Here is a 27,019-nt window from a genome sequence, read left to right as displayed (position 1 = left end):
ACCGCAAACTGCCCTACACCACCTCAGCCTGCCCTATACCACCCCAGCCTGCCCTATACCAACCTAGGCTGTCCTATACCACCGCAAACTGCCCTATACCACCCCAGCCTACCCTATACCACCCCAACCTGCCCTATACCACCCCAGCCTGCCCTATATCACCCCAACCTGCCCTATACCACCCCAGCCTGCCCTATACCATCCCAGCCTGCCCTATACCATCCCAGCCTGCCGTATACCACCCCAACCTGCCCTATACCACCCCAGCCTGCCCTATATTACCCCAACCTTCCCTATACCACCGCAAACTTCCCTATACCACCGCAAACTGCCCTATACCACCCCAGCCTGCCCTATACCATCCCAGACTGCCCTATATCACCCCAGCCTGCCGTATACCACCCCAACCTGCCCTATACCACCCCAGCCTGCCCTATATCACCCCAACCTGCCCTATAACACCCCAGCCTGCCCTATATCACCCCAACCTGCCCTATACCACCACAAACTGCCCTATACCACCCCAGGCTGCCCTATACCACCCCAACCTGCCCTATACCACCCCAGCCTGCCCTATATCACCCCAACCTGCCCTATACCACCGCAAACTGCCCTATACCACCCCAGCCTGCCCTATACAAATCCAGCCTGCCCTATACAACCCCAGCCTTCCCTGTGCCATCTCAGCCTGCCCTATACCACCCCAACCTGCCCTATATCACCCCAGCCTGCCCAATACCACCCTATACCAACCTAGGCTGTCCTATACCACCGCAAACTGCCCTATACCACCCAACCTGCCCTATACCATCCCAGCCTGCCCTATATCACCCCAGCCTGCCGTATACCACCCCAACCTGCCCTATATCACCCCAGCCTGCCCTATATCACCCCAGCCTGCCGTATACCACCCCAACCTGCCCAATACCACCCAGCCTGCCCAATACCACCCCAGCCTGCCCTATACCACCCCAGCCTGCCCTATATCACCCCAGCCTGCCGTATACCACCCCAACCTGCCCTATACCACCCCAGCCTGCCCTATATCACCCCAACCTGCCCTATACCACCCCAGCCTGCCCTATATCACCCCAACCTGCCCTATACCACCGCAAACTGCCCTATACCACCCCAGCCTGCCCTATACCACCCCAACATGCCCTATACCACCCCAGCCTGCCCTATACCACCCCAGCCTGCCCTATACCACCCCAACCTGCCCTATATCACCCCAGCCTGCCGTATACCACCCCAACCTGCCCAATACCACCCAGCCTGCCCAATTCCACCCCAGCCTGCCCTATACCACCCCAGCCTGCCCTATATCACCCCAGCCTGCCGTATACCACCCCAACTTGCCCTATACCACCCCAGCCTGCCCTATATCACCCCAACCTGCCCTATACCACCCCAGCCTGCCCTATATCACCCCAACCTGCCCTATACCACCGCAAACTGCCCTATACCACCCCAGGCTGCCCTATACCACCCCAACCTGCCCTATACCACCCCAGCCTGCCCTATATCACCCCAACCTGCCCTATACCACCCCAACCTGCCCTATATCACCCCAGCCTGCCGTATACCACCCCAACCTGCCCAATACCACCCAGCCTGCCCAATACCACCCCAGGCTGCCCTATACCACCCCAGCCTGCCCTATATCACCCCAGCCTGCCGTATACCACCCCAACCTGCCCTATACCACCCCAGCCTGCCCTATTTCACCCCAACCTGCCCTATACCATCCCAGCCTGCCCTATATCACCCCAGCCTGCCGTATACCACTCCAACCTGCCCTATATCACCCCAGCCTGCCCTATATCACCCCAGCCTACCGTATACCACCCCAACCTGCCCAATACCACCCAGCCTTCCCAATACCACCCCAGCCTGCCCTATATCACCCCAACCTGCCCTATATTACCCCAGCCTGCCGTATACCACCCCAACCTGCCCTATACCACCCCAACCTGCCCTATACCATCCCAGCCTGCCCTATACCACCCCAGCCTGCCCTATACCAACCCAGGCTGTCCTATACCACTGCAAACTGCCCTACACCACCTCAGCCTGCCCTATACAACCCCAGCCTGCCCTATACCAACCTAGGCTGTCCTATACCACTGCAAACTGCCCTATACCACCCCAGCCTACCCTATACCACCCCAACCTGCCCTATACCACCCCAGCCTGCCCTATACCACCCCAACCTGCCCTATACCACCCCAGCCTGCCCTATACCACCCCAGCCTGCCCTATACCATCCCAGCCTGCCCTATACCATCCCAGCCTGCCGTATACCACCCCAACCTGCCCTATACCACCCCAGCCTGCCCTATATCACCCCAACCTGCCCTATACCACCGCAAACTGCCCTATACCACCGCAAACTGCCCTATACCACCCCAGCCTGCCCTATACCATCCCAGCCTGCCCTATATCACCCCAGCTTGCCGTATACCACCCCAACCTGCCCTATACCACCCCAGCCTGCCCTATATCACCCCAACCTGCCCTATACCACCCCAGCCTGCCCTATATCACCCCAACCTGCCCTATACCACCACAAACTGCCCTATACCACCCCAGGCTGCCCTATACCACCCCAACCTGCCCTATACCACCCCAGCCTGCCCTATATCACCCCAACCTGCCCTATACCACCGCAAACTGCCCTATACCACCCAGCCTGCCCAATACCACCTCAGCCTGCCCTATACCACCCCAGCCTGCCCTATATCACCCCAGCCTGCCGTATACCACCCCAACCTGCCCTATACCACCCCAGCCTGCCCTATATCACCCCAACCTGCCCTATACCACCCAGCCTGCCCTATACCACCCCAGCCTGCCCTATATCACCCCAACCTGCCCTATACCACCGCAAACTGCCTATACCACCCCAGCCTGCCCTATACCAACCTAGGCTGTCCTATACCACCGCAAACTGCCCTATACCACCCCAGCCTACCCTATACCACCCAGCCTGCCCAATACCACCCAGCCTGCCCTATACCACCCCAGCCTGCCCTATATCACCCCAGCCTGCCGTATACCACCCCAGCCTGCCCTATATCACCCCAAGCTGCCCTATACCACCCCAACCTGCCCTATACCACCCCAGCCTGCCCTATACCATCCCAGCCTGCCCTATACCATCCCAGCCTGCCCTATATCACCCCAGCCTGCCGTATACCACCCCAACCTGCCCTATACCACTCCAGCCTGCCCTATATCACCCCAACCTGCCCTATACCACCCCAGCCTGCCCTATATCACCCCAACCTGCCCTATACCACCGCAAACTGCCCTATACCACCACAGGCTGCCCTATACCACCCCAACCTGCCATATACCACCCCAGCCTGCCCTATATCACCCCAACCTGCCCTATACCACCCCAACCTGCCCTATATCACCCCAGCCTGCCGTATACCACCCCAACCTGCCCAATACCACCCAGCCTGCCCAATACCACCCCAGCCTGCCCTATACCACCCCAGCCTGCCCTATATCACCCCAGCCTGCCGTATACCACCCCAACCTGCCTTATACCACCCCAGCCTGCCCTATATCACTCCAACCTGCCCTATACCACCCCAGCCTGCCCTATATCACCCCAACCTGCCCTATACCACCGCAAACTGCCCTATACCACCCCAGCCTGCCCTATACCACCCCAACCTGCTCTATACCACCCCAGCCTGCCCTATACCATCCCAGCCTGCCCTATATCACCCCTGCCTGCCGTATACCACCCCAACCTGCCCTATACCACCCCAGCCTGCCCTATATCACCCCAACCTGCCCTATACCACCCCAGCCTGCCCTATATCACCCCAACCTGCCCTATACCACCACAAACTGCCCTATACCACCCCAGGCTGCCCTATACCACCCCAACCTGCCCTATACCACCCCAGCCTGCCCTATATCACCCCAACCTGCCCTATACCACCGCAAACTGCCCTATACCACCCCAGCCTGCCCTATACAAATCCAGCCTGCCCTATACAACCCCAGCTTGCCCTGTGCCATCTCAGCCTGCCCTATACCACCCCAACCTGCCCTATATCACCCCAGCCTGCCCAATACCACCCTATACTTTAATTTACAGGGACCATTTGGAGGTGCGCCTGCAGGGCGCTGGGCAGGATAGACAGGAGGGGGGTGACACCATTTTTTGCGGCACCAGGTGACACCAACCCTAGTGACGCCACTTTCTGCCGCCTCACAGATTTATTCATGAAGCACACAGCAGTCCAAGATGGCTCTGCAGAGAACGTCCACCCTGCCTCACCACAACCACTGCCCAGAGACTTTGTCACCCAGACTCTGACATAGACAAAGCCTCCCTCTCCTCCTCATCTGACAGAAGTAAGAGAGCTGCAGTCTCCCCAGCCTCATCACCCACTAAGTTGCCTTCAGCCAAAAAGCAGCACTAGGCTTCACTGCCAGCACAACCCGCTGATCATGAGGAGAACACTGACTCCCTCTCTGCCTTCCCTGCAGCAGATGTCCCACACACAGAGGCTACTCTAAGGGCACTTTCACACTGTGGCGGGGGGACATTGACGGTAAAGCGCCTCTATTTTTAGCGGTGCTTTACCGTAGTTTAAGCAGTGCTTTTCGACCACTAGCGGGGCGCTTTTAACCCCCCGCTAGCGGCCGATTAAGGGGTTAATAGCACCCGCAAAGCTTTCACACTGTGGCGGGGGACATCAACGGTAAAGCGCCATTATTTTTAGTGGCGCTTTACCTTAGTTTAAGCAGTGCTTTTCAGCCACTAGCGGGGCACTTTTAACCCCCTGCTAGCGGCCGATTAAGGGGTTAATAGCGCCCGCAAAGCTCTGCTACTGAAGCGATTTGCAGGTGCTTCGGTGGCGCTGCCCATTGATTTCAATGGCACTCGGGCTTTCACACTGAAGTGACAGGAGAGGAGCTTTACAGCCGCTTTGCAGGCGCAATATTTAGCTTAAAGTGCCTCAGTGTGAAAGTAGCCTAAAAGAGAGGAAAGAAGTGAGCGGGCGGATGAGCAGAGATGACATCATCTCTCACTGCCCGCCTGCATCACTGCTCTCCTGCCCTCACTAAATGGACCAGTGCTGCCAGCCTGCCACCAATGCAGCAACAATGCACATTTGGTGGCACTGGCTGGCATGGCAAGTGACAATCCACATCAGTTGGCAAGTGACAATCCACATCTGGTGCCAGGCGACATGGCAAGTGACAATCTGCAAATGGTGGCAGGTGACGTGGCAAGTGGCAATCTGAAAATGGCAAGTGACAATCCACATCAGGTGGCAACTGACAATCCACATCTGGTGACAGGTGCAAGTGACAATCCACATCTGGTGGCAGGCGACAGTGGCAAGTGACAATCCACATCTAGTGGCAGGTGACAGTGGCAAGTAACAAGCTGCATCTGGTGGCATTATATATTAGAATGTAACAATAGAAACAATGCGCTTCAATCACCCTGACACCATATCAACCATGGTGCCATGATGATTGTACCGCCAACACCGGCCATTGCCCACGAAAAATTGCTTACCACCAGCGTACCCCCCCCCGGTTGGTGACCGGTGACCGCTGCTATGGGCTCTAGCCCCAGATCTTTTGCAGACCTAGCAACGCTCCTGCTTCACACTTTAAGAAATATGTGCCATGGCCTCACAAACTTTTGTGTGTCTACACAATCCAAAGTGATATGCCCTCCCTACTAACAATTGCAGCATCATATAAAATGTTTTAATAAACACCCACATCTCTATATATCATAAATAAAGCTTTTATAACAGCCAGCTTCTTCATTTGCAATTTAGATTTACTGAGCGTTAAAATAAGCTCTGATTTTCTTGTCTAGAATGTCCATGACACCATGTTTTTTACAGTTACTTTTTTTTCTAGACAAGAGCTGTCAAGACACATGCTGTTTTCATGGCAGCAGCTGGTGCTAAAAATGTTTTGATTTAATTAATAGGAACTGTTTAAATTGCTTAATTCACCATCAGCGTGATCAATTAAAAAAAAATACAGAAAAATAATTAGAAACAGAATAGAAGTCAATTGTTAAAGTATATACATGATAAGATAATTATTTTAAGAAATATTATTAGGTATCATTTTGATATGAATGACTACTATATTTTTACCACATTTGTAAAACTGCTGAAACTAATTAAAGCCCAGCTTGTGGGCATCAAAGTGAGGGGCCTGGTACATAATACCTCTTTGCATCGTTCCACTATGGACTGGCAATGCTGCAGTTATGTGCAGGGGTCTTGCTGCCTAGCTTTGTCATAGGTAATTTATGTACAGATGGAACACCTAATTTTCCCGAAACTAGTTAGGACATCTTTGGAAAATCTAAAACAATGTGAATTCTGAATTTCTAATCAGGGCCATATCACATGTGACTGCAGAGAAAAACAAGCACATATTAGTGATTTATGCTCACTGTCAATAAAGCTATCCATGGGTATCCTCCATTATGTACATCTTTGGCTATTTTGAAGACTATAGGGCTCTCTTGATAGCCATTCCTCTCCTATTAAAATGCACCTTTCCTGAGCTCTTCTGCAATAACCCTGCATAAAAAGCTCTATGTGGGGGCTTACCCAAGGCTAAGGACCTTTCTCAACCCTATGTGACTGTTCTTGAGCTTAGTAATTGACTGCTTGGATGTTGTTTATTGCATTGTAGACGGTATAAGTATAGGGTCACATGCCTCCCTACACCTGAAAGTACTAGAATCTTCCAGGGGTTCCTTCTGGCAATTGGGTTGGTGAGAAAACATGGGAAAATTATGTATTGCTATAGGTTATCTATCAGTGAATCTTAAGTGACAGGCCTACCATAAGCAACTTTTGGTGCCCAAAAATGGGCACTGAGTTAGTAAAAGGAAAATGTATGATTAATCTCTATTAAATAAATGTTGTTTATCTAGAGAAGTGGATGTTTACTTTGGAAAGTGTACACTCATTTTTAAAGTGACTTTTTGTAAATACAGTATTTATATTGAATAGCCAATCAAGGGTAATTACAAAATCAAGGGTAATTACAAAAAAAGATGTTTTTTTTTTTTTTTTCAAACGCACAACTTCAGCAAACATTAACTTTGCAAAAGTGAGCATATATTTTACTAGGTTGTTAGTCTCTATTCCTTTAGTAAATCAATCCCTATGTGTTTCAATAAAGAATACAGCAAAATTCATGTAAGGGGCTAGGGAATTTGGTATGGTACACTTGGACAAAAGTTTTAGCTCTTAAACAAAAATATACAACATTTAGGTTTATAAAGCCAGGCGCAATTATTGAGTAATCAGCAGCTAATGCAAACAAGTCAGTGACAGAATTACCAAAGTTATCAGCCTAGTATCAAAAATGGATATAATTCAGTGAGAAGAACTTACTAAGAGGCATTGATGCATAACCGTACCTGAAGTAATCTGAAATGTTGCTGACTGACCCCCATTAATATCAGACACAGATATTAATTTGTACTTAGCCTTTTAAAGCCTCATTGAAATAAGTAATCTTACCCACTCAAATTTTGTAGTCTTTGCCCCAAATTATTGTGCATATAATAATAAAAATCTGATTTTTCAATATATGTCAATCAACAGGTTAACATAGCACATTTGCCAATATTTAAATCTACTTCATTATTGTAATTATTGTAAAAAATTACCTTTTATTGTGCAAAACTTCTTTTAATGTCTTGAAAGTTTTCAATGACTACAGCACTGCATTTCACCAAACTACTATGTCTTCTTGACATCGGCTCATGGTATAGTCTAAGGGTTTTTTTTTTTTGACACTGCTATTTCTTCAAAGGAAAGTCACAGTGTGTAAGTTTCATTTCCCTTTTAACCTAATTGCATCCGTGTTCTAGGACGAAGACAGCCTTTAAAGCAGGATTTTGGTGCCAATGCTGTACTGTAAACAAACTTTTTTTTCTTTTTACTGACAATTGTCAGGAAGTAATCTGCCTCTGCCAAATGATCTTAGAAGAGGTAAGCTATCAACAGGGAAGAGAATTCTAATTGACATTTATATTTTAGAGTTCATTGGGGTTGAAGACTGAAGACTATTCACCTTGATTAGAAAACAAATTAAAGCTGATTTTACATTAAAGCACATTTAAACTCAAAAGCAAAAATTTTATATACTGTATTTCAGTTTAACAATCATTGCATGTGGTGGTGGAATTCATTTTCTTTTTAAGACTTTTTTTTATCTTTATTTTTTACCAAGTGGTCCAGCCAGTAAGTCTTTTACTATTCAAGTTTCTTAAACAGACCAAGCAATCCAGAAAAAGTTAGAGGGTTGAGACAAACCATTTAACACTAAAAATCGATGCTTACAATGGTCAGCTTTTAGACATTGAGTTAAAACATTTATCCCAAAAGGAAAAAACTGTTTCTGCAACTGCTTAAGCTGTCAGAAACAGCGAGCGGGCAGGATTTTTATTGAAGAAGAGACATGCGATATCTCTTCTTCATTAAAATATAGCTACCTGCCTGCTTGCTGTCTTCTCAAGAAATAAAAATTTAGCTGCTCAAGTGAAGCTCAGTTTACATCGTTGGTACTGTCCCTGTGTGCTTGGATAATGGCCTCCTGCGCCAGGCCAGTGAAGATGGCTGAAGACCAGTACCCAGAAGAAGATTCTGGCACCAGCAAGGGACAAGAACCATTGAAGGAAAGGTAAGTATAGCTCCCTTTAGTTCTACTTTAACCCCTTGCCACTTCTGCCTTATAGCCCTTTAAAAGGATCTTTAAAGTGGTTGTAAAGGCTTAAGGTTTTTTGACCTTCATGCATTCTGTGCATGAAAGTTAAAAACCTTCAGTGAGCAGCTCCCCCCTCAGCCCCCCTATTACTTACCTAAGCCCAATCTTGATTCAGCAATGTGCACAAGACCCAAGGCTCTCCTTGGTTTCTCCCTCCTGATTGCCTGAGATACAGCAACAAGAGCCATTGGCTCCCGCTGCTGTCAATCACATTCAGTGAGGCGGGAGTGGGGCGGGGCTGAGACAGCCTCTCTGTGTCTTATGTACACAGAGAGCTGGCTCGGGAGTGAGCATGCAAGCAGCTTGCTATGGGGGGATTCAGCAAGGGGGAGGGGCCCAGATACCTCATACCTCATACATGTGAGGTATCGCAGCGATTGTTAAAGCAAGAGCAATAATTCTAGCATTGGACATCCTCTGTAACTCTAAACAGGTAACCTGTAAAGGGATTTAAAGCGTCGCCTACAGATATTTTTAAGTACCATAGTTTGTCACCATTCCATGAGCGTGGGCAATTTTAAAGCGTGACATGTTGGGTATCTATTTACTTGGCGTAACTTTATCATTTATTCATTAAAATGTATTTTTTCAAACAAAATTGAGTTTGAAAAATCACTGCGCAAATACCATGTAAAAAATTGCAAGGATCCCCATTTTGTAACCTAGGGCCTCTGCTAAAAAAAATGTATAATGTTCGGAGGTTATAAGTAATTTTCTAGCAAAAAATACTGATTTAAACTTGTAAACAAGAAGTGCCAGAAAAATCCTGGTCTTATAGTGGTTAATGCAGAGAACACATAAAGGTAAAAAAAAAAAAAAAAAACCTTAAAGGCGTTGTAAACCCTCATGGTTTTTCACCTTAATGCATTCTAATGCAGGTGAAAAACCTTCTGTGGTGCTGCAGCCCCCTCAGCCCCCCCCCCCCCATTTTACTTACCTAAACCACATTCTTCCCCGGCCGGGAACGAGCACACCAGCTCTACCTGGTGTCTATTGTCCTGATTGGATAGATTGATAGCAGTGCAACAATTGGCTCCCGCTGCTGTCAATCAAATCCAATGATGCAGTGCCAGGGGGCGGGGGCTGAGTCCTGCATTCTGTGTGAATGGACACAGATGCAGGACTCGGGAGCGCGCCCGCATGGGTGTCCACCAAGGAGAGCACTGCTCCAATGTGGACACTCGATGCGAGGAGGAGCCACCAGCGCCACTGAGGGACCCCAGAAGAGGATTATCGGGGCCACTCTGTGCAAAACAAACTGCATAGTGGAGGTAAGTATGACAGGTTTGTTTTTTTTGTTTTTCTTTAAACGAGGGTTTACAAACGCTTTAAACCTTTAGAACCACTTTAAAGTCTCCCTTTGTCAGATATCAAAACGCCCTGAGACTGCTATGGCTGTATCAGGGCATTCTTTCCATTTGCCACTAATGTATGACATTTTCCACTCAATAACCACCAGGATAACAAAACATCCTTCCCACTCACCATCAATGTAACAGGGTATTTTTTCAAAAAGACCACCAAAATTACAGGGCACTACAATTTTTATTGTCTGAGTTTTTTTTTCCGTCCATTATTATTCAGTTAATGGTTATTACACTACATTCTTTGTTCTTTTGTTTTGTTTTTCTTACAACTAATCTTACTCAATGTACCATGAGTCAAATGTATAATCAACTTTAGAAGGGGTTCTTTGAGACTTGAAGATTCTTTTAAGGGTTCTTCAAAATTAAAAAGGTTGATCAAAGCTGTTGTATACAATTTCTACAACGGTGTTATAGGAAGCACCAACAATGCATATGTCAACCGTAACCATGTAATCTTTTCCCTTGGTTTTATGCAACACAAGGGAGCTTATGAACTGTGTTTAAAGCTGAACTCCAGGAAAACAGCTACAGTAAATACACAGGTGAAATACATATAAAAAAGCTGTTTTATCTGTCAAAGGGTTTGTATTCTTGTCTGTCTAGTTCTGAGGTTTACACAGCTCTAGCACAAAATACTGCCCTGCCTGGCAGAAGAGGCATCATTTTTTTTTTCTGCTGTATTTCCACTTTTTCTTACAGATCTACTGCCCACCCTCTACCCTAGTACTTTTCAACCTTTTCAACACAGAGCAACCCTTGAAACAAATTTCTGGTCTCTGGGAACCCCTGCTAAACATTACTATATCTGCAACTCATGATACATAGTGAGATGGTCAGTGGGAAGAATGCTCCTTACACTTGTAGTCACTGGGAAGAATTACCCTCTTAGAGATAGCTATAAAGATCAATAATGTCTGTGGAAACTTATCTGAAAGACAGAAGTTGCTCATTGCTCAAGGAACCGTGAACAACCTCTGGGGGAACCCTGGTTGAGAAACCCTTATCTACCCTGTGACTGCATAGTAAAAGGAAATTCAGTGCATTGATGACCTCATCTCTCTACCACTCTGTTCTTTCCTCCTATGAGCATTCTTCTTGCGCAACTGATTGGCTTTTTATGCTGCTTCTCCCTTACGCTCTCTGAGCAGCGCTGTACAGAGACTGTAAGTTTTAACGCCTCGTACAAACCACTAGTTTTTAGTTTTCCTTCAACCCAGCAGGTTGAGCAAAAAAAACCTGACAGGTCAGGTTGGAGCCACTGTACTAACTATCCAATGTTAGTACAGCAATCTCCCCTGCTGTTCTATTGTGTTCTGACAGGGGAACGCCCCCCCTGCCAGAACAGTCCGATCAGTGCTCTCAGCTATTGGCAGCCAATTTTTTTTTTAAATGAACGTTTTTTCAGGAGCAGTGATTTTTTTAATGCTTAAAGTGAAACAATAAAAATGAAATATTCCTTTAAATATCATGCCTGGGGGGTGTCTATAGTATGCTTGTAAAGTGGCGCATTTTTCCCATGTTTAGAACAGTACCACAGCAAAATGACATTTCTAAAGGAAAAATTGTCATCTAAAACTGATCGCGGCTGTAATGAATTGTTGGGTCTCGGCAATATAGATAAAACTCATTGAAAAAAATGGAATGGGCCCCCCCCAGGCCCTTTGGGTCTGGTATGAATATTAAGGGGAACCCCGATACAAAAATTTTTTAAAAATTGCGTGGGGGTCCCCCCAAAATCCATACCAGGCCCTTCAGGTCTGGTATGGAAATTAAGGGGAGCCCTGCACCACATTTAAAAAAAAAATGGCATAGGGGTACCCACCAAAATCCATACCAGACCCTTATCCGAGCACGCAACCTGGCAGGCCGCAGGAAAAGAGGGGGGATGAGAGAGTGCCTCCCCTCCTGAACCATACCAGGCCACTTGCCCTCAACATGGGGAGGGTGCTTTGGAGTCTGACGGGTTACATTATACCCTTACCATTTCACAAAAAAGTGTCAAAAATGGTAAAAAAGACAAGAGACAGCTTAGAAGAAGTCCTTTATTAAAAGATTAAAAAAAAAAAAATGTCCAGCGATGTCCATTTATTTTCTATCACACCACCGACGAGCCTAAAAAAAGAAAACAAAAACGCAACACCTCCGCCTCCAAGGGAGGCTCTCGCCGAGTGACGCTTCCCATTGGTGACATCTATTATATAGCTGAGGGTGGGGCCTCCTGGTGACGTAAACAGGTGACCCTGCCCCCCCTCTGATGCCACGGGGAAGCCATGGGGGATCCCCAGTGGCATCAGAGGGGGGCGGGGTCACCCGTTTACATCACCGGGTGGCCCCGCCCTCAGGTATATGACAGCTGTCACTAATGGGAAGCATCACTTGGTGGGAGCCTCCCATGGAGGCGGAGGTGTTGCATTTTTTCTTTTTTCGGCTCATCGGTGGCGTGATAGAAGATGAATGGACATCACTGGACATTTTCATTTTGTTATCTTTTAATAAAGGACTTGTCCCAAGATGTCTCTTGTCTATTTTACCATCTTTGACACTTTTATTTGTGAAATGGTAGGGGTACGATGTACCTCATTATCAATTCACATGGGGGGGCCGGGATCGGGGGGTCCCCTTGTTAAAGGGGGCTTCCAGATTACGATAAGCCCCCCGTCCGCATACCCCCACAACCACCGGGCAAGGGTTGTGGGGATGAGGCCCTTGTCTCCATCAACACGAAGACAAGGTGCTTTGCGGTCAGACCCCAAAGCACCCTCCCCAGGTTGAGGGCATGTGGCCTGGTATGGTTCAGGAGGGGGGGGGCGCTCTCTCGTCCTCCCTCTTTTCCTGTGGCCTGCCAGGTTGTGTGCTCAGATAAGGGTCTGGTATGGATTTTGGGGGGACCCCTACACCATTTTCTTTTTAATTTTGGTGCAGGGTTCCCCTTAAAATCCACACAAAACCTGAAGGGTCTGGTATGGATTTTGGGGGGACCCCTACGCCATTTTTTTAAAATTTGGTGCAGGGTTCCCCTTAATTTCCATATCAGACCTGAATGGCCTGGTATGGATTTTGGGGGGGACCCCCACGCAATTTTGTTTTTAATTTTTGGTTCGGGGTTCCCCTTAATATTCATACCAGACCCAAAGAGCCTGGTAATGGACTGGGGGGGACCCCATGCCGTTTTTTTTTCAATAAGTTTTATCTATATTGCTGAGACCCGACAATTCATTACAGCCGTGATCAGTTTTAAATGACTCTTTTCCTTTAGAAATGTCATTTTGCTGTGGTACAGTTCTAAACACGGGAACCCTGTGCCACTTTACAGGCATACTATAGACACCCCCAGGCACAATATTTAAAGGAATATTTCATTTTTATTGTTTCACTTTAAACATTAAAGAAAAAATCACTGCTCCCTAAAACAGGGCCGGACTGGGAATAAAAACCAGCCCTGGAAATAATTTCATACCAGCCCCAGGGACGTAGCGTGGGTTGTCAGCACCCAAGGTAGGCAAGTAAATTGCACCCCTAACCGGCGGACATTTAGCGCTCCCCGAGTCTCTTCCACTCATACTGTATTAAACCCCTTATGGTATATTTTAGAATGTACCACTCCTCTTTGTTCTCCTTTCTTTCCCCTTTATTTCTCTCTATCATAATTTCTTGTTTTTTTCCCCCATCTCTCTCTCTCTATCCATCTTTCTTGTTCTCTCTCTTATTATGTCTCTCCCCCTCTTTTCCATGCATTCTCTCTTTTTTCCCCTCTCTCATTTCCTTTCTTGCCCCCTTTCCTCTCCCTCTTTCCGGAAAGTAAATGGCTACATGCCCATTTATTGCATAAAATGATAGATATAGAGATATAGAGATATATTATACACACACACACACGATGTGAGTTCTGTATGTGTAAAAAAACAAAATCATACTACAATGCGTTTACATTCAAGATGGTGCTGATAAGACCAACAAACAGTAAAAATATTACAGCGCACACATAAAAAATGACATTTAAATCCTGCAAGGATATTTAAAAAAACCCGAACATATTAAAAAAAAATGGGGATTTGGTCACACTATATGGCAGCCCACTTACTGCATCAAAGTACCCCTTAATTAGTGGGTCCTACACTAGTAAAAGAATGAAAGGTCCTGCGTCTCAACCATTGGAGATACACTCCTCTTTATGGGACAGTTAATGAGTCTGTGAAGCTTCCAGCCTGAATCAGCAGTAAATCATCCAAAAAACATCAAACTGTGCAGAACACACAGAGCTCTGGCTACATAGCTGAGTTGAAATGGTTAACAGCCAACCATGTGTGACCCGTCACTGGACACAGAATGCGGCTGGCTGCAGCGTCTCCCAGAAATCTTATCAGTGTGCAGGTTAGGAAGCTAAAACAAAAGAGTACAGAGCCAGACAAGAGGGAGGGGAGGCTGATCGGTAACCTGCACACTGCCCAAAAGGCAGAGATTTCTGGATGACACCGGCCGGCCAGCATTATATATGACATTGTTCCAGACGATCTTGTTTCCATTCAGCCAGAGCTCTTGTGTGCTGCAGGATAAGTTTGGCTGTGGTTGTGGTCATACCTTCTCTCTATCTCCTCTCGGCTTCAGGTACTGTGTATCTCCCTCCTGACGGGCCCCGTTCACCCCGATGCAGCACCTCGGCACTTTTAAATGTGGCGGGCTGGAGAGGAGGGTTACACGGCCTGCTGCACGATGGTCACTTGCTCCTTCGGCCCTCGCTGCTACACATTTCCTCAGCCAGCCCTGCCTCCTGATCACAGCCCAGCCACTTCACTCTCAGCTGTTCTTTAAAAAAAAAAAAAAAGTTACAAAGCTCCAAGCTGACAGCGGCCTCGGAGCAGGCAGCCTACCGGGATATTTCCCGCTATCCCGGTAGGCCAGTCCGGCCCTGCCCTAAAACAACGGCCGTTTTTCAAAAAAATTTTGCATTGATACATGTCCCCTGGGGCAGGACCCAGGCCCCCAAACACTTTCTATGACAATAACTTGCATATAAGCCTTTAAAATGAGCAGTTTTGATGTTTCATGTTCGTGTCCCATAGACTTTAACAGTGTTCGTCCAAATTTTTTTGCCTGTTCGGATGTTCTGGTGCGAACCGAACCGGGGGTGTTTGGGTCATCCTTAGTACTAGGCTTAAGGCTGTATTAATGAATAGCTGTATATATTTGAGTATTTTACATCTGCCTAGAGTTAAAGTGTTACTAAACCCAGAACCTGCATTCATTATATCTGGTCTCTACAGTACACAGAACATGGAAATGCAATTATTTTAGTAAATATAAACTGCTAAGTATAATTTCTCATCAGCAGTATATATATATATTCTTGTGACTTATATCAGTTCCTAGTAAAGTTTGTAGGAGGAGTTTTAATTCTACCCTGATTCTCTGTTTGGACATGTCTGGACATGTCAGGACAGTGCTGATTGGTGCTGTGCTGATCACATGTACTCTTCCAAGAAAAAAGAAAAACTCTCTAGCAATACACATCAAACTGAGCATGTGCTGCCTGGCTCCAAAGGCTCTGTTCTATCATGAGATGGATTGGAGTCAGCTAAAGAAGAGAAGGATCAGAGGATCAGACAGGATCACACAGCCTTTATACACAGAGGATACAGAGGATTAACCCCTTAGGTTACACAGTGAGTATAACAAGCATGCTTTACTGCAACCACAGACTTATTTGCTGTTGTGGGTGAAGTAACACTTTAACCACTTGCCGACCGCCTAACGTAGATATACGTCGGCAGAGTGGCACGGGCAGGCAGAATCACTTATATATACGTGATCTGCCTCCCGCGGGCGGGGGGTCCGATCGGACCCCCCCCCGGTGCCAGCGGCGGTCGGCATCTGACTGGGAGAGTCGGGAGGCGAGGGGGAGACCATCCGATCGTGGCCCCCCCCTCGCGATCGCTCCCAGCCAATGGGAATCCTCCTCTGCCTGTGTGTAGTTTCACACAGGCAGAGGATGTGATGTCATCTCTCCTCGGTCTGGCAGTTTCAGTCCAGCGCCGAGGAGAGAAGACATGTAAGTGCACACAACACAAACACACACAGTAGAACATGCCAGGCATACCTTACACCCCCGATCCCCCCCCGATCGCCCCCCGATCCCCCCCCAATCACCCCCCCCCCCTGTCACAAACTGACATTAGCAGTATTTTTTTTTTTTTTTCTGATTACTGCATAGTGTCAGTTTGTGACAGTTACAGTGTTAGGGCAGTGAGTGTTAGGCCCCCTTTAGGTCTAGGATACCCCCCTAACCCCCCCTAATAAAGTTTTAACCCCTTGATCACCCCCTGTCACCAGTGTCACTAAGCGATCATTTTTCTGATCGCTGTATTAGTGTCGCTGGTGACGCTAGTTAGTGAGGTAAATATTTAGGTTTGCCGTCAGCGTTTTATAGCGACAGGGACCCCCATATACTACCTAATAAATGTTTTAACCCCTTGATTGCCCCCTAGTTAACCCTTTCACCACTGATCACCGTATAACTGTTACGGGTGACGCTGGTTAGTTCGTTTATTTTTTATAGTGTCAGGGCACCCGCCGTTTATTACCGAATAAAAGTTTAGCCCCCTGATCGCCCGGCGGTGATATGCGTCGCCCCAGGCAGCGTCAGATTAGTGCCAGTACCGCTAACACCCACGCACGCAGCATACGCCTCCCTTAGTGGTATAGTATCTGTACGGATCAATATCTGATCCGATCAGATCTATACTAGCGTCCCCAGCAGTTTAGGGTTCCCAAAAACGCAGTGTTAGCGGGATCAGCCCAGATACCTGCTAGCACCTGCGTTTTGCCCCTCCGCCCGGCCCAGCCCAGCCCACCCAAGTGCAGTATCGATCGATCACTGTCACTTACAAAACACTAAACGCATAACTGCAGCGTTCGCAGAGTCAGGCCTGATCCCTGCGATCGCTAACAGTTTTTTTGGTAGCGTTTTGGTGAACTGGCAAGCACCAGCCCCAAGCAGTGTCAGGTTAGCGCCAGTACCGCTAACACCCACGCACGCAGCATACGCCTCCCTTAGTGGTATAGTATCTGATCGGATCAATATCTGATCCGATCAGATCTATACTAGCGTCCCCAGCAGTTTAGGGTTCCCACAAACGCAGTGTTAGCGGGATCAGCCCAGATACCTGCTAGCACCTGCGTTTTGCCCCTCCGCCCGGCCCAGCCCAGCCCACCCAAGTGCAGTATCGATCGATCACTGACACTTACAAAACACTAAACGCATAACTGCAGCGTTCGCAGAGTCAGGCCTGATCCCTGCGATCGCTAACAGTTTTTTTGGTAGCGTTTTGGTGAACTGGCAAGCACCAGCGGCCTAGTACACCCCGGTCGTAGTCAAACCAGCACTGCAGTAACACTTGGTGACGTGGCGAGTCCCATAAGTGCAGTTCAAGCTGGTGAGGTGGCAAGCACAAATAGTGTCCCGCTGCCACCAAGAAGACAAACACAGACCCGTCATGCCCATAGTGCCCTTCCTGCTGCATTCGCCAATCCTAATTGGGAACCCACCGCTTCTGCAGCGCCCGTACTTCCCCCATTCACATCCCCAACCAAATGCAGTCGGCTGCATGAGAGGCATTTTCTTTATGTCCTCCCGAGTACCCCTACCCAACGAACCCCCAAAAAAGATGTCGTGTCTGCAGCAAGCGCGGATATAGGCGTGACACCCTCTATTATTGTCCCTCCTGTCCTGACAATCCTGGTCTTTGCATTGGTGAATGTTTTGAACGCTACCATTCACTAGTTGAGTATTAGCGTAGGGTACAGCATTGCACAGACTAGGCACACTTTCACAGGGTCTCCCAAGATGCCATCGCATTTTGAGAGACCCGAACCTGGAACCGGTTACAGTTATAAAAGTTAGTTACAAAAAAAAGTGTAAAAAAAAAAAAAAAAAAAAAAACACATACAAAAATATAAAATAAAAAAAAATAGTTGTCGTTTTATTGTTCTCTCTCTCTCTCTCTCTATTCTCTCTCTATTGTTCTGTTTTTTTTTACTGTATTCTATTCTGCAATGTTTTATTGTTATTATGTTTTATCATGTTTGCTTTTCAGGTATGCAATTTTTTATACCTTACCGTTTACTGTGCTTTATTGTTAACCATTTTTTTGTCTTCAGGTACGCCATTCACGACTTTGAGTGGTTATACCAGAATGATGCCTGCAGGTTTAGGTATCATCTTGGTATCATTCTTTTCAGCCAGCGGTCGGCTTTCATGTAAAAGCAATCCTAGCGGCTAATTAGCCTCTAGACTGCTTTTACAAGCAGTGGGAGGGAATGCCCCTCCCCCCCAACGTCTTCCGTGTTTTTCTCTGGCTCTCCTGTCTCAACAGGGAACCTGAAAATGCAGCCGGTGATTCAGCCAGCTGACCATAGAGCTGATCAGAGACCAGAGTGGCTCCAAACATCTCTATGGCCTAAGAAACCGGAAGCTACGAGCATTTTATGACTTAGATTTCGCCGGATGTAAACAGCGCCATTGGGAAATTGGGAAAGCATTTTATCACACCGATCTTGGTGTGGTCAGATGCTTTGAGGGCAGAGGAGAAATCTAGGGTCTAATAGACCCCAATTTTTGCAAAAAAGAGTACCTGTCACTACCTATTGCTATGATAGGGGATATTTACATTCCCTGAGATAACAATAAAAATGATTAAAAAAAAAAAAATGAAAGGAACAGTTTAAAAATAAGATAAAAAAATAATAATAATAAAGAAAAAAAAAAAAAAAAAAAAAAAAAGCACCCCTGTCCCCCCTGCTCTCGCGCTAAGGCGAACGCAAGCGTCGGTCTGGCGTCAAATGTAAACAGCAATTGCACCATGCATGTGAGGTATCGCCGCGAAGGTCAGATCGAGGGCAGTAAGTTTAGCAGTAGACCTCCTCTGTAAATCTAAAGTGGTAACCTGTAAAGGCTTTTAAAGGCTTTTAAAAATGTATTTAGTTTGTCGCCACTGCACGTTTGTGCGCAATTTTAAAGCATGTCATGTTTGGTATCCATGTACTCGGCCTAAGATCATCTTTTTTATTTCATCAAACATTTGGGCAATATAGTGTGTTTTAGTGCATTAAAATGTAAAAAAGTGTGTTTTTTCCCCAAAAAATGCGTTTGAAAAATCGCTGCGCAAATACTGTGTGAAAAAAAAAAATGAAACACCCACCATTTTAATCTGTAGGGCATTTGCTTTAAAAAATATATATAATGTTTGGGGGTTCAAAGTAATTTTCTTGCAAAAAAAAATTATTTTTTTATGTAAACAATAAGTGTCAGAAAGGGCTTTGTCTTCAAGTGGTTAGAAGTGTGGGTGATGTGTGACATAAGCTTCTAGATGTTGTGCATAAAATGCCAGGACAGTTCAAAACCCCCCCAAATGACCCCATTTTGGAAAGTAGACACCCCAAGCTATTTGCTGAGAGTCATGTTGAGTCCATGGAATAATTTATATTGTGACACAAGTTGCGGGAAAGAGACAATTTTTTATTTTTTTTATTTTTTTTTGCGCAAAGTTGTCACTAAATGATATATTGCTCAAACATGCCATGGGAATATGTGAAATTACACCCCAAAATACATTCTGCTGCTTCTCCTGAGTATGGGGATACCACATGTGTGAGACTTTTTGGGAGCCTAGCCGCGTACGGGACCCCGAAAACCAAGCACCGCCTTCAGGCTTTCTAAGGCCGTAAATTTTTGATTTCACTCTTCACTGCCTATCACAGTTTCGGAGGCCATGGAATGCCCAGGTGGCAAAAAAACCCCCCAAATGACTCCATTTTGGAAAGTAGACACCCCAAGCTACTTGATGAGAGGTATAGTGAGTATTTTGCAGACCTCACTTTTTGTCACAAAGTTTTGAAAATTGAAAAAAGAAAAAAAAAAAATTTTTTTCTCGTCTTTCTTTATTTTCAAAAACAAATGAGAGCTGCAAAATACTCACCATGCCTCTCAGCAAATAGCTTGGGGTGTCTACTTTCCAAAATGGGGTCATTTGGGGGGGGTTTGTGCCACCTGGGCATTCCATGGCCTCCGAAACTGTGATAGGCAGTGAGGAGTAAAATCAAAAATGTACGCCCTTAGAAATCCTGAAGGCAGTGCTTGGTTTTCGGGGCCCCGTACGCGGCTAGGCTCCCAAAAAGTCCCACACATGTGGTATCCCCATACTCAGGAGAAGCAGCTAAATGTATTTTGGGGTGCAATTCCACATATGCCCATGGCCTGTGTGAGCAATATATCATTTAGTGACAACTTTGTGCAAAAAAAAAAAAAAAAAAAAAAAATTTGTCACTTTCCCGCAACTTGTGTCAAAATATAAAACATTCCATGGACTCAACATGCCTCAAAGCAAATAGCTTGGGGTGTCTACTTTCCAAAATGGGGTCATTTGGGGGGGTTTTATGTCATCTGGGCATTTTATGGCCTTCAAAACTGTGATAGGTAGTGAGGAGTAAAATCAAAAATGTACGCCCTTAGAAATCCTGAAGGCAGTGATTGGTTTTCGGGGCCCCGTACGCGGCTAGGCTCCCAAAAAGTCCCACACATGTGGTATCCCCATACTCAGGAGAAGCAGCTAAATGTATTTTGGGGTGCAATTCCACATATGCCCATGGCCTGTGTGAGCAATATATCATTTAGTGACAACTTTTTGTAATTTTTTTTTTTTTTTTGTCATTGTTCAATCACTTGGGACAAAAAAAATGAATATTCAATGGGCTCAACATGCCTCTCAGCAAATTCCTTGGGGTGTCTACTTTCCAAAATGGGGTCATTTGTGGGGGTTTTGTACTGCCCTGCCATTTTAGCACCTCAAGAAACGACATAGGCAGTCATAAATTAAAGGCTGTGTAAATTCCAGAAAATGTACCCTAGTTTGTAGACGCTATAACTTTTGCGCAAACCAATAAATATACACTTATTGACATTTTTTTTACCAAAGACATGTGGCCGAATACATTTTGGCCTAAATGTATGACTAAAATTGAGTTTATTGGATTTTTTTTAGAACAAAAAGTAGAAAATATCATTTTCTTTCAAAATTTTCGGTCTTTTTCCGTGTATAGCGCAAAAAATAAAAACGGCAGAGGTGATCAAATACTATCAAAAGAAAGCTCTATTTGTGGGAAGAAAAGGACGCAAATTTCGTTTGGGTACAGCATTGCATGACCGCGCAATTAGCAGTTAAAGCGACGCAGTGCCGAATTGTAAAAAGTGCTCTGGTCAGGAAGGGGGTAAAACCTTCCGGGGCTGAAGTGGTTAAGCTTTAATAAATACAGGTAAGAAGTACTTTTTATATTCAAAATACAATACTGTTTGGTACTGCTGACAAGCATCAAAAGCGATTTTAGTGAAAGGCCACATTAACTTTTTTTTGACAATACATTAAAAAGGAAGTATAGGATGAAGCTGCCAGGAAGAAAAGTTGCAAAACGCTGTATGATTTGACATTTATTCCACACTAAAAGAAATACAGGGGCTGTCATTTGGAATCTCTCATTCTGAAAATGCTTCTGATTTCTCATTCTGAAAACACTGTTTCCTGGCTGTTTTGTAGATACATTGACATCAATTCTGTCTGAGTCATTGACCCAGGACAAGTTTTATTTTTATTGGAAGAGGTTTACCCAGGCGTGTTCCAATATACACATACTGTCATAGAGTAGCTATGGTGACAGTAAAAAATTAAGTAATTGTGGTTAAATCATACTTAATGACATATTCAAAACTTGGAAGCCTAATAATAGTCGTATTAAACATAACATATAGCTAATGTCATAGGGCAGGAAATAGAGTACAGTGACATAAAACACCTAAGAACATTATAAAGTCTCAATCACATTAGAAAATCCATGAGCAGAAGATAGTTATAGTACTGACCCTGCGAGATGAAGAGGTCAGTTAGTATTGGAGGTGGGGGGGCTGAGGGGGTGGTGAGGCAGGGATTGCAACAGAAGGGGGGTTGGAAAAGAGGGTGTGAAGGAGATGGAGAGCAAGGAAAGAGAGTGAGGAAGAGGTAATAAAGAGGAACAGCCTGGGTGGGGTGTGGAGAGGGTAAACTGTTCGGTATAAGGGATCACATCTTAAGTGGTAATATAGATTGGGAATGAGTGATATTCTGGGGTAGGGATGAGCCAAACACCCCCCCAGTTCGGTTCGCACCAGAACCTGCGAACGGACCGAAAATTTGCACAAACGTTAGAACCCCATAGACGTCTATGGGACTCGAATGTTCGAAATCAAAAGTGCTCATTTTAAAGGCTAATTTTCATGGTATTGTCCTAAAAAGGGTTTGGGGACCCGGGTCCTGCCCCAGGGGACATGTATCAATACAAAAAAAACTTTTAAAAACGGCCATTTTTTCGGGCGCAGTGATTTTAATGATGCTTAAAGTAAAAAAAAAAAAAAGTGAAATATTCCTTAAAATATCATAACTGGGGGGTGTCTATAGTATGCCTGTAAAGTGTCCCGTGTTTCCCGTGCTTAGAATAGTCCCTGCACAAAAAAAGTCATTTAAAACTACTTGCGGCTTTAATGTAATGTCACGTCCTGGCAATATGGATGAAAATCAGTGAGACAAACGGCATAGGTACCCTCCAGTCCATTACCAGGCCCTTTGGGTCCTGTATGGATATTAAGGGGAAACCCGCACCCAAATTAAAAAAAGGAAAGGCGTTGGGCCCCCAGGCCCTATATACTCTGAACAGCAGTATACAGGCGGTGCAAACAAGACAGGGACTGTAGGTTTGTTATTCAGTAAAATCTGTTTGTAATTTTGAACTGGTACATTTTTAAAGTGTAGCTCCAGCCAAAAAATCAGTTGTTAAGCTTTTTGGAAAATATAGGGAAGGGTTATCACCCCTGTGACATTTGTTTTGCTGTCTGTGCTCCTCTTCAGAAGATTTCACCTCACTTTTTGTCCCAATGACCAATGTTTTTTGAAAATTTGGAGTTTGTAGTGAAACAAGGATTGGTGATAAAGCATCAGTGGAAAGGAGAAAAGTTTTTCCCATATTAACTCTTACAGGAGAGAATTTCCCTTCCTATGGGGTAGATTTCATCTCACTTCCTGTTGTCTCTTTTCGTTTGCAAGTAGGAGTCATTTGTAAGTTGGATGTTTGAAAGTAGGGGCCCGCCCTATATACTCAGCAGAAATTTGGGCCTTAGTTGTTGTTGTGGCCTCAACACTGTAAGCCCTCACAGGGCCCTGCTGTAAAATATTAGATCAAGAATTGTAATTACATGCCCTTGTTGAACAGGGCCAGAAAAATTGGGCCTTTGGTGATGGTGGTGCTGGTACCACAACACTGTAAGTCCTCACAGTTACTCTTGGTGGGCGCTGGAACGGGCCCTGCTGTGAAATATTAGATCAAGAATTGTAATTACATGCCCCTGTTGAACAGGGGTTGAAAAATTGGGCCTTTGGTGGTGGTGTTGGTGCTGGTGCCACAACTTTGTAAGTCCTCACAGTTAATCTTGGTGGGCGCAGAAACATGCCCTGCTGTGAAATATTCAATCAAGAATTCTAATTACATGTCCCTGTTGAACAGGGGCTGAAAAATTGGGCCTTAGGTACTGGTACTGGTGCCACAACACTGCAACCCCTCACAGATACTCTAGTTGGAATGCAGGAACGAGCCCTGCTGCAAAAGAATTGCATCAAAAATTCTAATTACATGTCCCTGTTGAACAGGGCCAGAAGAATTGGGCCTTTGGTGGTGGTGGGGGTGATGCTGGTGGCACAACACTGTAAGTCATCACAGTTAATCTTGGTGGGCGCAGAAACGGGCCCTGCTGTGAAATATTCGATTAAGAATTCTAATTACATGTCCCTGTTGAACAGGGGCTGAAAAATTGGGCCTTAGGCACTGGTGCTGGTGCCACAACACTGCAACCCCTCACAGACACTCTAGTTGGAATGCAGGAACGAGCCCTGCTGCAAAGTAGTGCATCAAAAAATTTTAATTACACGCACCTGTTAAACAGGGGCTGAAAAATTGGGCCTTAGGCACTGGTGGCGGCGCCCAGAACCAAAAATGTTCTTACAAGCTATCAGCATGATCATTGAGGAGGAAGAGGATAATTACTCAGCATTACAGGATAGTCACTCAGCATCAGCATAGGCAGTCTTTGAAGGGACCTGACATTTCAATAAAAATATTCGGTTACATCAGCATCAGGTGCTTGGTAGCTGGTGGTGATCCAAGACTGATTCATTTTTATGAAGCTCAGTCGAACGACCGAGTCGGTGGACAGACGCACCCTGTGATCGGTTACAAAGCCTCCAGCAGCACTGAATGTGCGTTCTGAAAGAACGCTGGATGCAGGACAGGCCAGTAGCTCAATTGCATACTGTGCAAGCTCTGGCCAGTGATCCATTCTCAAGACCCAGTAACCCAGAGAATTTTCAGTGGGAAAGGTGTCCAAGTCAGATCTTGCCCCTAGGTATTCCTGCACCATGTAAAACACACGCTGGCGATGGTTGCTGGAACTGATCATACCTTGGGACTGCAGACTAAAAAAATTGTCTGAATGGATCGGTCAGATGGCCACCTTCTCCACCGTTCCTTCTTTGACTGACCGAAGCTGCAGCAACCTTTCTGCAAGGCCTCCCGAAGATGTTTCATCCTCTGCTCCCTCTGCGATGGCAAGATAAGGTCCGCAACCTTACCCTTGTAACGTGGACCAAGGAGGGTTGCCAGCCAGTATTGGTCCTTCTCCTTGATACCACGAATAGGAGGATCCTTACGCAGGCTTTGCAGGATCAGGGAGGCCATGCAGCGTAGGTTTGCTGAGGCATTCTGTCCGGAGTCCTCTGGGTCACTAAGGACGACATGGTCTGCAGCCACCTCCTCCCAGCCACGTACAAGTCCATGTGTTTCTTGGGACTGATCCCTTAAAGACTGCTGTTGATGCTGAGTGCCAGGCTCCACCTCCATACTGACACAATCCTCCTCCTCTTCCTCCTCCTCGTCCTCTTCCTGTGTGATCGGTGGGCACACAGGAACACTGTCTGGATAAAGGGGGCCTTGAGAGCTAAGGAAGTTCTCCTCTTCCTGCCTCTGTTCTGCCTCAAGTGCTCTGTCCATTATTCCATGCAGCGTGTGTTCCAACAGGTGGACAAGGGGGACAGTGTCACTGATGCATGTACTGTCACTGCTCACCATCCTCATGGCCTCCTCAAATGGTGACAGGAGAGTTCATGCATCCCTGATCATGGCCCACTGGCGTGGGGGAAAAAAACAAGCTCCCCTGACTCTGTCCTGGTGCCATAGTCGCACAGGTACTCATTGATGGCCCTCTGCTGCGTGTGCAGCTGCTGCAGCATGGCCAACGTTGAGTTCCACCTGATGGGCATGTCACAGATTAGGCAGTTCTTGGGCAGGTTAAACTCCTTTTGGAGGTCTGCCAGCCGAGCACTGGCATTATATGACCAGCGGAAATGCACACAGACTTTCCTGGCCTGCCTCAGGACATCCTGTAAGCCCGGGTACCTGCCCAAGAACCGCTGCACCACCAAGTTAAGGACGTGAGCCAAACAGGGCACATGGGTCAGTTGTCCCTGTCGGAGGGCGGAGAGGAGGTTGGTGCCATTGTCGCAAACCACCATTCCTGCCTTAAGTTGGCGTGGCGTCAACCACCTCTGAACCTGCCCCTGCAGAGCTGACAGAACCTCTGCCCCGGTGTGGCTCCTGTCCCCCAAGCACACCAGCTCAAGCCCCGCATGGAATCTTTTGGCCTGCGTACTTACGTAGCCCCTTGAATGCCTACGGAGCACCGCTGGTTCTGAGGACAAAGCACAGGAAGAGGCCATGGAGGAAGAAGAAGAGGAGAGAGGTGTGTCACAATCATTAGTAGTGGCATTTTGGAGGCGTGGTGGCTGAACAACCTCCAACACTACTGCACCTTGTCCTGCATCCTTCCCAGCTGCCAGCAGAGTGACCCAATGCGCCATGAAAATTAGGTAACGTCCCTGTTCATGCCTGCTGGACCATGAGTCAGCGGTAATATGCACCTTACCACTGACCACCCTGTCCAGCGAGGCCAAGACATTGCCTTCCACATGCCGGAATCGCCTTCCGTGAGAAAAAGTGGCGTTTGGGTACCTGCCACTGAGGAACCGCACATTCCGTAAACTCACAGAAGGGGGCAGAGTCTACCAACTCTAAAGGTAGCAGTTGAAGTGTTAGCAATTTTGCCAAGCTAGCATTCAACTGCTGGGCATGTGGATGGCTGGGAGCGAACTTCTTTCGGCGGTGCAGCAGCTGGGGCAGGGAAATTTGCCTGGTACAATCTGATGTTGGTGTACCGGAAACAGATTGCCTACAAGTACTTGGCTGTGATACACCTAATTCTACACCTTTATTCCTCTCAGTGCAGGTCTCAGAGAGGACTGAAGGTATAGTGTGGTTGGAGATCTCAGCTGATGAGGGGCAAGGAGAGGTCCTCTTTGTTCTTTGGTGTGGGTCTTTTAGATACGCTTGCCAACGAACTGCATGGCAGGTCAACATATGTCTGGTCAAGCATGTAGTGCCCAAGTGGGAGATGTTTTGGCCACACGATATACGCTTGAGACATATGTTGCAAATAGCAGCGGTGCGATCTGATGCACTCATCTCAAAAAAAGCCCACACCAAAGAACTTTTAGAATAACGCACAGAGACAGCAGCACCCTGCACATGCGGAGCTTTGCGGTGTGATGCAGTCAGTGTGCTGCCCTTAGGCTGGCCCCTGGAGGGCATCCTGTCTCGTTGGTGATGTGCCTTCTCCTCCTCCTCCTCTCTCCTATCAGGCACCCATGTTGAGTCAGTGACCTCATCATCCCCTCCCT

General features: G+C 46.6%; 1 protein-coding gene across 2 annotated transcripts in view; it reads right to left on the bottom strand.

Annotated features, from left to right (window-relative positions):
- Nucleotides 1–27,019, bottom strand: part of CMKLR1 (chemerin chemokine-like receptor 1) — a 252,563-nt gene that overhangs the window by 84,204 nt on the left and 141,340 nt on the right. The window contains exon 1 of one of the 2 annotated variants that reach the window (XM_073625843.1): nucleotides 7,697–7,853. The exons of the other annotated variant lie outside the window; for it this stretch is intronic. The gene's annotated coding sequence lies outside the window, so the exon portion shown is untranslated. Of the gene's footprint in view, nucleotides 1–7,696; nucleotides 7,854–27,019 lie in introns of those variants that run through there. 2 annotated transcript variants of the gene reach the window in all.

This window comes from Aquarana catesbeiana, linkage group LG01, assembly GCF_042186555.1.
Source record: "Aquarana catesbeiana isolate 2022-GZ linkage group LG01, ASM4218655v1, whole genome shotgun sequence".
NCBI lineage: Eukaryota > Metazoa > Chordata > Amphibia > Anura > Ranidae > Aquarana > Aquarana catesbeiana.
The sequence above is the reverse complement of the archived record's forward strand: the minus strand, read 5'-3'. Positions and strand labels throughout refer to the sequence as shown.